Source organism: Bos javanicus, chromosome 8 (assembly GCF_032452875.1).
Source record: "Bos javanicus breed banteng chromosome 8, ARS-OSU_banteng_1.0, whole genome shotgun sequence".
Taxonomy (NCBI): Eukaryota; Metazoa; Chordata; class Mammalia; order Artiodactyla; family Bovidae; genus Bos; species Bos javanicus.
The window spans coordinates 101065433-101077457 of record NC_083875.1 but is presented as its reverse complement, the minus strand read 5'-3'; the positions used below and the strand labels follow the sequence as shown (position 1 = coordinate 101077457).

Genomic DNA, 12025 nt, shown 5'->3' with positions numbered 1-12025 from the left:
CAAGTTTGTATTCCTGCTTGACTCCTGCCCAGACTGTTAGATGGATTTTTGTTTGCTCAGGCTGAGAAAGACAGCACCTTGTTCTGAAGCTGGATGGATACCGAGGCGAAACCAGACTAGCAGCAGCAGGCAGACTGTGCGTAGCTGCTTTATGTTGACTAGTTCAGCTAGTTCAGAATAAAGAGCTCCTGAAGGAAGCTCTGGAGATGTCTGCAGACAGGAACATGCTCGTGCTTTGGTTAAATTAATGAACGTGCTCCTACCCTGCAGGGCTGGGAGGATGGAGGGGATGGAGATAGAACGGGTAAGCAAAAAGCTTGCCACTCTTAATGACCGTTTTCTGTATCTAGAACTCTGTGAGCAGAACTTGAATGGTGGTTCATCTCCTTACTGTGGGTGGAGTATGGATTAAAAGCTTTATTTTACTTTTGAATGGAAGGGTCAATAGTTCAATCCGTGTATGGGTGGTTCAGTCTTTCTCAAACCCAGGTATTAGAGATGAGAAGAGGTGTTTGAGAATTTTGAAGGCGTTCAGATCTCAGAACCCCGATCCCAGCAAGGAAGGAATGTTTGCCATCAGTGTTTTACAAGGTATTCTGTCTCATTTGCCAAGTGGCTGTCTTGGTGTTAAGACAAGGAAACAAAGATATTTTGATCCCTTCAAGTGATTTCCAGTGAATTTCATTAAAAACATGAATTTGGGTAGATGCTCAATGCTTTCAAAACATTTGTTCCCCTAGTCGCTACCCGGTGCTGCAAGTTAACTAACAAGTAGGTATCTGCTTGGTGTCTGTTGGAAGACAGGTATTTTTGAACATCAATACTAATAGGTTTTTAGAGGTTTTATTTCTGATATTAGAAAATGGATAATTTTAGATTAAAGCAGTTGAATTCTGTGTTCAGTGGGTTGTGATTTTGAGATTGAAAGAATTCCATTTTTTTGGAATTTTGTATTATGCAGTTTTCAAATATCACACACACACACACACACACACAATCAGAATAATAGAGTGAATCCCAGGATAGCTGTCACTGAGACCCAACAATTATTAGCATTTGGCCAAACTTGATTCACTTTCTCTCATTTTGGGGGAATTAAATATTTTAAAGCAAATCCTTGGCATCCTGTTATTTTATCTCACATTCATACATCAATATGCATCTCTAAGAAAGAACTCACTTATATTGCCACAGTCCCATTCCTCCACAGAGTAAAATTAAAAACAACTTTTAAAATTATTTTCTACTCAGCTATGTTCAGAATTTCCCAGTTGCTTTTCTCAGAAGTGTTTTTGCAATTGGTGTGTAAAGAGTTATCTTTTAAAAACATTGATTAGATTAGTTTACTCTTCTGCCTGAAACTATTCAATGACTTTTAAGGTTTACACAGGGAATTGTTTCAATTACTAAATTATCAGTCCCTAAAGTAAAGGATCATGGTTATCTTGATAGCACTTTCTTGTGGACTACAGTGTGAACAATTGCTTGCAGCGTGAGGTATGTTTCCAGTGCCACACAATGAAGACGCAATGTGATCTGACTTAACCAAACATGGAATTGAGAAACCAGAATGCATAGGATTAGACCCAGGTGAATTTTGGTTCAAATCTAGGTTTAAATCTCTTTCAGTATAGATCTAGCTTCAGCTAATTTTTTTTTTTTAATCCGTAGAATAATAGACACTGTGCTCACAGATTTAAATGGCAAAATATGTTAGATGCTTTGTACAGTATCAGCATCCTTTAACAGACCACTGACATACATACTGTTAGTTCCTTCCTTTTCCCCCATAATTATTCTGGGAATTTTTTTTTTTTTTTAACAGGGAGAGAGTAGTTACCTCTACATATGGTCTGTGTGTATGACGCACTTATGTAATATGCCAGAAGATCCATCACAGGAAAGCCAAGTTAGATAAACACTCTATGGAAAACTCCAATGTATTGCCAGGAATAAATGCATGTGGAGATAAACATTGAGATTTCTGACTTACTCCATCTTGAACCATGTTTCTGTTAGAAGTTAAATTTGTTCTCATATTGCAATTTGAATTCATCTCTGCCCCCTTTTGTGTTTATAAACACAGATAAAGTTTGAGAGGATATCTTATTTTGCAATCTGAGGGCACGTTTGGAGTTTTCAGTTCATAAGACAAAATTGTACTGGGATACCTAGGGTAAACCACAAGCGAGACATTAATATTTGTTTCTTTTTCTAATACATCATTTCTAATCGGTTTAGTCTTTAATGATTAATGGAGTCAATTCTTTATCCTTCAAAGGGGTGAGGCTTCCGCCCTCTCATGACCCATGATGGTGCTCTTAGCCAGTGTTCCTTTTTACTCTCCTAGCTGTCTCCAGTTATTTTCCTTTGAACTTTAGTTATAGTTATTCCATGAATATATGCTAAGGTGGGATAACACCCTGCTGTTTTCACCAGCTGAGGAGATGGTAATCATAGGGTCTGGGGATGTATGTCTTTGGAGAACTGTATCTCACTGTCATAAGACCGTCATTTACAAATTCCACCTTCATTTGCCACATGATGGTACTGCCATTTGGTAATCACACAGCATCCTGTGAAGAACTGCCAGTGAGTTAGACTTAAGTCCATTTTGTAAATGATTATCCTAGACAGGCTCAGGCTGGGAGAGAAGTGAGAAGTGGTTGTTACCTGTTCCTTAGCATTAGATAAAATATTTCTGAAAGGGCCACGAAGGAGATGAATTCCTGAAAGGTGAGATTAGCTATCAAGCACCTTTCAAAGATTCAGGCAACCTTTGGGAGCCAGAACTCCTGTCCTGTAGGAAGAGGAGTAGGGTGTGTTGTTATTGTTCAGTCGCTCAGTCCTGTCCGACTCTTTGCGACGCCATGGACTGCAGCATGCCAGGCTTCCCTGTCCTTCACCTTCTCCCAGGGTTTGCTCAGACTAATGTCGATTGAGTTGATGATGCCATCCAATCATCTCATCCTCTCTTGTACCCTTCTCCTCATGCCATCAATCTTTCCCAGCATCAGTCTTTTCCAATGAGTCGGCTCTTCGCATCAGGTGACCAAAGTATTGGAGCTTCAGCTTAAGCATCAGTCCTTCGAATGAATGTTCAGATTGATTTTCTTTAGGATTGACTAGTTTGATCTAGCTGTCCAAGGGACTCTCAAGAGTCTTCTCCAATACCACAGTTCGAAAGCATCATTTTTTGGCACTCATTCTTCTTTATGGTCCAACTCTCAAACATCTGTACATGACTACTGGAAAAACCATAGCTTGGCCTATATAGACCTTTGTCAGCAAAGTGATGTTTCTGCTTTTTAATACACTGTCTAGGTTTATCATAGCTTTTCTTCCAAGGAGCAAGCATCTTTTAATTTCATGGCTACAGTCACTGTCCACCATGATTTTGGAGCCCAAGAAAATAAAGTCTGTCACTGTTCCCATTTTTTTCCCCCATCTATTTGCCATGAAGTGATGGGACCCGATGCCATGATCTTAGTTTTTTGAATGTTGATTTTCAAGCCAAATTTTTCATTCTCCTCTTCCACTTTGTCAAGAGGCTCTATAGTTGCTCTTTGCTTTCTGCCATTAAGGAGGTGTCATCTGCATATCTGAGGTTATTGATATTTCTTCCAGCAATCTTGATTACAGCTTGTGATTCATCCAGCCCTGCATTTTGCATGGTGTACCTTGCATAGAGATTAAATAAGCAGGGTGACAATATACAGCCTTGATGTACTCCTTTCCCAGTTTTGAACCAGTCCGTTGTTACATGTCTGGTTCTAACTGTTGCTTCTTGACCTGCATACAGGTTTTGCAGGAGGCAGGTGGGGTGTTCTGATATTCCCATCTCTTTAAGAATTTCCCAGTTTGCTGTGATCACAAAAAGTCTTTAGAGTAATCAATGAAGAAGAAGTAGATGTTTTTCTGGAATTCTCTTGCTTTTTCGATGATCCAATGGATGTTGGCTATTTAATCTCTGGTTCCTCTGCCTTTTCTAAATCCAGCTTGTACATCTGGAAGTTCTTGGTTCACGTACTGTTGAAGCCTAGCTTGAAGGATTTTGAGCATTACCTTGCTAACATGTGAAATGAGTGCAATTATGTGGTAGTTTGAACATTCTTTAGCATTGCCCTTCTTTAGGATTGGAACAAAACTGACCTTTTCCAGTCCTGTGGCCACTGCTGAGCTTTCCAAATTTACTGGCATATTGAGTGCAGCACTTTCACAACATCATCTTTCAGGATTTGAAATAGCTCAGCTGGAATTCCATCACCTCCACTAGCTTTGTTCATAGTGATGCTTCCTGAGGCCCTCTTGACTTTGCACTCCAGGATGTCTCATTCTCAGGATGTCTCATTCTAGGTGAGTGATCACACCATCATGGTTATCTGGTTTGTGACATTTTTTTGTCCAGTTCTGTGTATTCTTGCTACCTTCTCTTAATATCTTCTGCTTCTGTTAGGTCCATACCATTTCTATCCTTTAGTGTGCCCATCTTTGCATGAAATGCTCCCTTGGTATCTCTAATTTTCTTGAAGAGATCTCTAGTCTTTCCCATTCTATTGTTTTCCTCTATTTCTGCATTGATCACTTAGGAAGGCTTTCTTATCTCTCCTTACTATTCTTTGGAATTCTGTATTCAGATGGATATATCTTTCTTTTTCTCCTTTGCCTTTAGCTTCTCTTCTTTCTCAGCTATTTATAAGACCTCCTCAGACAACCATTTTGCCTTTTTGCATTTCTTTTTTTTGGGGATGGTCTTAATCTCTGACTCCTGTACCATGTCAGGAACCTCTGTCCATAGTTTTTCAGGCACTCTGTCTATCGGATCTGATCCCTTGAATCTATTTGTCACTTACACTGTATAATCGTAAGGGATTTAATTTAGGTCATACCTGAATGGTCAAGTGGTTTTCCCTACTTTCTTCGATATAAGTCTGAATTTTCCAAGAAGGAGTTCATGATATCATGATATCTTGCTTGGTATCTCTAATTTTCTTGAAGAAATCTCTGTCTTTCCCATTCTATTGTTTTCCTCTATTTCTTTGCATTGATCCCTGAGGAAGGCTTTCTTATCGCTCCTTGCTGTTCTTTGGAACTCTGCATTCAGTTGGGTATACCTTGTGGTTGTTGGTAGACAAGATAGCTGCCTGATTTAAAAGTATCTGCACTGAGATGAGCTTCCACCAGACAGCAGAAGGAGGTCTGAAGCCTTAGCTGAAGCCTGGAAAGAAAAGTCATTGATCTGGATTCAGGTTTGAGCCCCAACTCCAAAGGCTTTGCATACTCTAAAACTGTTTAGCATTACCTGAATTATGGTTGGGAGAAGGCAGTGGCACCCCACTCCAGTACTCTTGCCTGGAAAATCCCATGGACGGAGGAGCCTGGGGGGCTGCAGTCCATGGGGTCACTAAGAGTCAGACACAACTGAGCGACTTCACTTTCACTTTTCCCTTTCATGCATTGGAGAAGGAAATGGCAACCCACTCCAGTGTTCTTGCCTGGAGAATCCCAGGGACGGGGGAGCCTGGTGGGCTGCTGTCTATGGGGTTGCACAGAGTCAGACACGACTGAAGTGACTTAGCAGCAGCAGCAGCAGCAGAATTATGGTTGATCAGGTTACTGAAGTCATCTGGGAAAACAGGAGGGGAGGGCTGTATTAGAGCCACACAGCCTATATTATAGCTGGAAGTCCAACTCTGTATTGGTGGAGAAAGACAAGACAGGAAGAGTAAGGTGGTGAATGATAGGGAATCTGTGAGATTGTAGTCCTAGTTACCCCAAGATGTATCAGGAATGTACATTTATTCTTATGAGAATGCTTTTTGCATGATTTTTTTCCCTGAAAAATATTTTTTAAATTTCATTAAATATTTAAAATATTAGAAGCTGCCTCTTTTGAGCCTCACCTCTTATTGCTTTCCTCTAAGCTAGTCACTCTATGGACGGAGGTTCGTGACATTGTACAGGAGACAGGGAGCAAGACCATCCCCAAGAAAAAGAAATGCAAAAAAGCAAAATGGCTGTCTGAGGAGGTCTTATAAATAGCTGTGAAAAGAAGAGAGGCCAGAAGCAAAGGTGAAAAGGAAAGATATACCCATTTGAATGCAGAGTTGATAAGAAAGCCTTCCTCAGTGATCAGTGCAAAGAAATAGAGGAAAACAATAGAATGGGAAAGACAGAGATCTCTTCAAGAAAATTAGAGATACCAAGGGAACATTTCATGCAAAGATGGGCTCAATAAAGGACAGAAATGGTATGGACCTAACAGAAGCAGAAGATATTAAGAAGAGGTGGCAAGAATACACAGAAGAACTGTGCAAAAAGATCTTCATGACCCAGATAATCACGATGGTGTGATCACTCACCTAGAGCCAGACATCCTGGAATGTGAAGTCAAGTGGGCCTTAGGAAGCATCACTATGAACAAAGCTCATGGAGGTGATGAAATTCCAGTTGAGCTATTTCAAATCCTGAAAGATGATGCTGTGAAAGTGCTACACTCAATATGTCAGCAAATTTGGAAAATTCAGCAGTGGCCACAGGACTGGAAAAGGTCAGTTTTCATTCCAGTCCCTAAGAAAGGCAATGCCAAAGATGCTTAAAGTGAAAGTGAAAGTGAAGTCGTTCAGTCATGTCTGAATCTTTGCGACCCCATGGATTGTAGCCTACCAGGCTCCTCCATCCATGGGATTCTTCAGGCAAGAGTACTGGAGTGGGTTGCCATTTCCTTCTCCAAGGGATCTTCCCAACCCAGGGATCGAACCCAAGTCTCCTACATTGGAGGCAGACACTTTAACCTCTGAACCTCTTGCAATGCAGGAGACCTGGGTTCAATCCCTGAGTCCGGAAGATCAAATGCTCAAAGAATGCTCAAACTACCGCACAATTGCACTCATCTCACACGCTAGTAAAAGTAATGCTCAAAATTCTCCAAACCAGGCTTCAACAGTATGTGAACCAAGAACTTCCAGATGTTCAAGCTGGTTTTAGAAAAGGTAGAGGAACCAGAGATCAAATTGCCAACATCTGCTGGATCATCAAAAAGGCAAGAAAGTTCCAGGAAAACATCTATATCTGCTGTATTGACTATGCCAAAGCCTTTGACTGTGCGGATCACAATAAACTGTGGAAAATTCTGAAAGACATGGGAATACCAGACCACCTGACCTGCCTTTTAAGAAATCTGTATGCAGGTCAGGAAGCAACAGTTAGAACTGGACATGGAACAACACACTGGTTCCAAATAGGTAAGTACATCAAGGCTGTATATTGTCGCCCTGCTTATGTAACTTATATGTGGAGTACATCATGAGACACGCTGGACTGGAAGAAGCACAAACTGGAATCAAGGTTGCCAGGAGAAATATCAATAACCTCAGATATGCAGATGACACCACCCTTATGGCAGAAAGTGAAGAGGAACTAAAAAGCCTCCTGATGAAAGTGAAAGAGGAGAGTGAAAAAGTTGGCTTAAAGCTCAACATTCAGAAAACTAAGATCCTGGCTTCTGATCCCATCACTGCATGGCAAAGAGATGAGGAAACGATGGAAACAGTGACAGACTTTATCTTCTTGGGCTCCAAAATCACTGCAGAACGTGACTGCATCCATGAAATTAAAAGACGCTTACTCCTTGGAAGAAAAGTTATGACCAACCTAAATAGCATATTAAAAATAAAGACATTACAAAGGTCTGTCTATTTAAGGCTATGGTTTTTCCAGTAGTCATGGATGGATGTGAGTGTTGGATCATAAAGAAAGCTGAGCACCAAAGAATTGATGCTTTTGAACTGTGGCGTTGGAGAAGACTCTTGAGAGTCCCTTGGACTCTAAGGAGATCCAACCAGTCCATCCTAAAAGAAATCAATCCTGAATATTCATTGATTTTGAAGCTGAAACTGCAATACTTTGGCCACCTGATGTGAAGAGCTGACTCATTTGAAAAGACTCTGATGCTGGGAAAGATTGAAGGCAGGAGGAGAAGGGGACGACCGAAGATGAGATGGTTGGATGGCATCACCAACTCAGTGACATGAGTTTGACCAACGTCCGAGAGTTGGTTATGGTCAGGGAGGCCTGGCGTGCTGCAGTCCATGTGGTTGCCAAGAGTCGGACATGACTGTTGACTGAACTGAACTGAACTGAAGAAAATATTTTGTGCTTTAATAAATAAACAAATGAGCCATTATAGATAAAGTTGAGCCTCTTATACTGCTTCCGAAGTCTATTAACCTCCCCCATGGCTCACATGATAAATTCATACTTATCATCTCCTCCCATATATTTGTGATATATACATATGTCAGGGAAATGTTTAAACAATATATAGTATATTTCTGTAATTTTTTTTTGACATTTCTAAGAATGGCATAGTGCTCGTATACTTTGCAAGTTGCTTTAGTCATCAGCATACGTAAAGCTATACTTTGTTCATTTTGGCTGCTTTATAGCTTATCTTTCTGGTTATTTCACAATTTGTCCTTTCTCCATTTGAAATATTTTATGTTACTTCTAGTATTTTGATATTAGAAAAGAGTAGCAGTGAAAATTCTTGTATGTCTCTCAGGCACATGTTTGAGGTTTTCTAGCGTTAGAATCATGCAATCATGTGTATGAATATATCTAATTTAAGAGGGTTTTGCCAAACTGTTTTGCAAATCAGTTGTATTAAAATTTTATTCCCAAAATAACTGTATGGCAGTCTTCATCAACTCTTGATAGCTTCAGACTTGTTAAATTTTAACCATCCAATGGAATGATTGGTTAATTGGATTTGACTGCAGTTTTTATTTAATTTTCTCTGATTCCCTGGAAAGTAATTATCTTTTCATGTGATGATTGGCCATTTAGTTTTCCTTTTTTATGAATTGCCTGTCCCCATCTTTGCCTATTTTGCTATGGGATTGTTTGGCTTTTCTATTTTGATTTGCGGACTAAACCTTTATTATGTGCACTGCCAAAATTTTTACTATTCTTTAAATTTTCTTTTCATTGATTAGAAAGTCTTTTGCTGCATGGAAGTTTTGAATTTTGTCAATGTTTTGGTTTTGTTTAGAAAAACCCCCCTAGTTGCAAATTATAAATATATTTTTTTAATTTCCTTTTTTACACGTCTTTACTGAAATTGATTTCTGTGTATGATAGGGAAAAGACAGTTTGTTTACTTTTATTTTTTCACACAGATGAACAGTTAATGCTGTTTTCCCCATTAGGTAAAGCCATGTCTCTTATATCAAGTTACCATGAAAGTGTGTATTTCTGGTTCTTTTCTACGTCATTGGTTGTTCGCTTTTCTGTGCCAATATCATGTCTTCCTGCTATCACTTTGAAATAAAGTATGGTTTTCCTTAGGGCATCTAGTTCTTTGACTTCCAAGTTATCTTGTGTACTCTGGCTCTTTTGTACTTCTGCAGCAGTATTCAGAGAGTCTGTCAAGCTTCATGAAAAACCCTTTGGGATTTTCATTTTATTGCACTGAATTTATGTATTACTGTTTTGGAAAACTGACATCTTAATGTCTTTCTCTGCCCATTAAATGCTATCTCTTAATTATTTAGGTTTCCTTGTAAGCTTTTGAGTATTTAGACTTATTCCTAGAATCAATAAACCTTTTTTTATTATGTGTTGTCCTTGAAATAATAATTAAAAATTTTTTCTGATATTTGTATATAAACACAGTTAATTCATGTGGCTTGATATTTAATTCAGCAAATTTGCTAAACTTTGTTAGTACAGTTTGTTTATAGATCATCTTGTATTTTATATGTAAATAATTAATCATTTGTGATAGAGAGTTAAGCTTTTCTTTTCCAGTTCTTTTTTTTTCTTACTGTTTTGGCTATAATCACTAATACATGCTAAAGGCAACTGGTGATCAAATCAGCTTTGTTTTGTTTCTTAAAAGGGAATATTAATATTTCCATCAAATATGACAAATTTCCATCAAATATGACAAATATTTCCATCAAATATGACATAGACCTTTTACCAAGTTAAGGAAGTTTCCTTCTAAGCCTAGATTGGCAAATTATGGTGAAAGTTGTTTAAATTTACCAAACACATATTTGCATGTCTAATGAGATGATCATTGGCCTTTTTTCTTTCCTTGAATTTGCTCACGTCATGATTTCTATTACCAGATTTTTTAAATGTTAAATCATGTTTGCATTCTGGAATAAACTCTGTTTAGTCACATCTCTCTCTTTCCCTATGTAGGTCTAGATATATAAATATAGATAATTATTTTATTTAGGAACTTTTTATTTTTGTTCTCAAATAATACTGGCTGACAATTTATTTCACTCTTAATCTTCCTTTTGTGCTCGTAACATGGGTGTGCTGGCATCATACAAAGATAACCAAATAAACTGAGAATGTAATATCAAGTAATTTTAGGTAGGTTTCAAAACAAATGGAAGTAATGCTGAATCACAGGGAGCTGGAGGCATTGGAGTGAGTGCTTACTTAGGGAAGAGGATTACCTGTAGATGTCAAGTATGCATGTTCAAATATTAAAAATAAGCATTAAAGAATAGAAATGGAAATGTAACTGGAACCAATTGAAGTAGAGAAGGGAGAATGCAAAAACTCCATCGGTTCAGTTTTGTCTTTAGTCTGATATTCTTGGATCCAATCCTACTGTGTACTGTTCTGCTGATTCTCACGCATGGTACCCTTCTTGGGTGTTTTTATTCTTTGGGGTGATTAATTCATCAGTGGGGCTGACCAGAGAGAATCCTGTGTGGCTGTATTGATGTCTGGCCCTCTGGAGAGGTCTGATGCTTGCTAGTGCCAGGCACATGGATGTGGGGCGGAGATATCACAAGCTTAAGGGCTGTGGCTTTTGTTAATTTCTCCTTCTGTGGCTTCTCACACTTGGCAACAGGTCTAACTTCAGATCCCATCTGTGTGTGATTTATAGGCTTGGGGTCTTAATTTCTGAAGGGAGTCTTTTAATTTATTTATTTCCCAACCAGGAGCCTAAATGAGACAAACTTACTTGTTTTCCCCAGTGCCCCTATGTAGATTATGTTTTCTGTTCACTCTTTTACTGATAGGGAGATCTTCAAGACTCCTAGCTTGGCTCTTGATCTCAGTTCTAAGTCACTGCCTCAGTTAAGGCCAAGGGCGCATCTCCTTTTTCCCAGTAATGTTTAATGCCGTGTCTCCATAATGTTGACAGTCTGCTACCAGGGCATCCTGTCACCTCCGTCTGCTGTTCCCTTGGAGCTCAGCAGCGCATCTAAAACACTACTTATATTTTTCTCTAGCATGTCTTAGTGTTTGTTTGGTTTTTAGTCTGTTTGTTTTTTTCCATTTCTTCCTCTTGGCCTGACTCAAAATTCTCTCTGAAAATTCAGCTAATATGATGTCACTCATGCAGCCTGTTACAGGGAATAACAGATACACAAGTGTTTTCATTGATTTACTGTTTGTTTTCCATAGTTTTCTTTTTTATATGTCGGTACATCATATTCACATACATTGTTACTGTATAAAAGTAGTATTTTATGTACTTTTTCAGATAAACTTTTAAAAAGATCTAGTAATTGCATGTTCTTCAACTACTTGGAATATGACTTTCTAACTTAAACATTTTTGGTTTGCATCAGCATTATTTTGTGGCCTGTTTTCTGATTCTAGTGGTGGATCATTCCTTTTTTTCTTTTTATTGTTTCTCATTTGAGGCTCTAAAAAGTGTGAGAAATATTTTTATTGTAATTAGAGACTTAATGACGTTTATTAAATTCTGTGCTGTCTCTTTTCAATCTTTTTTTGTGGGTAGAGGGAATGAGGCAGGAAATGTGTGTAAAGTCTGAGTATTTTAGCTTTAAGAGCTAGAATTGAATTCCCTGGTAGCTCAGCTGGTAAAGAATCTGCCTGCAATGCAGGAGACCCTGGTTTGATTCCTGGGTCAGGATGATACCTGGAGTAGGGATAGGCTACCCACTCCAGTATTCATGGCTTCCCTGGTGGCTCAGACAGTAAAGAATCCACCTGCAATGTGGGAAAACTGGGTTTGATCCCT

At 38.8% G+C, this 12025-nt stretch overlaps 1 protein-coding gene across 5 annotated transcripts in view; it reads left to right on the top strand.

The window, feature by feature from the left end:
* Window positions 1-12025, top strand: part of LPAR1 (lysophosphatidic acid receptor 1) — a 167798-nt gene that overhangs the window by 75971 nt on the left and 79802 nt on the right. The window lies entirely within an intron of this gene.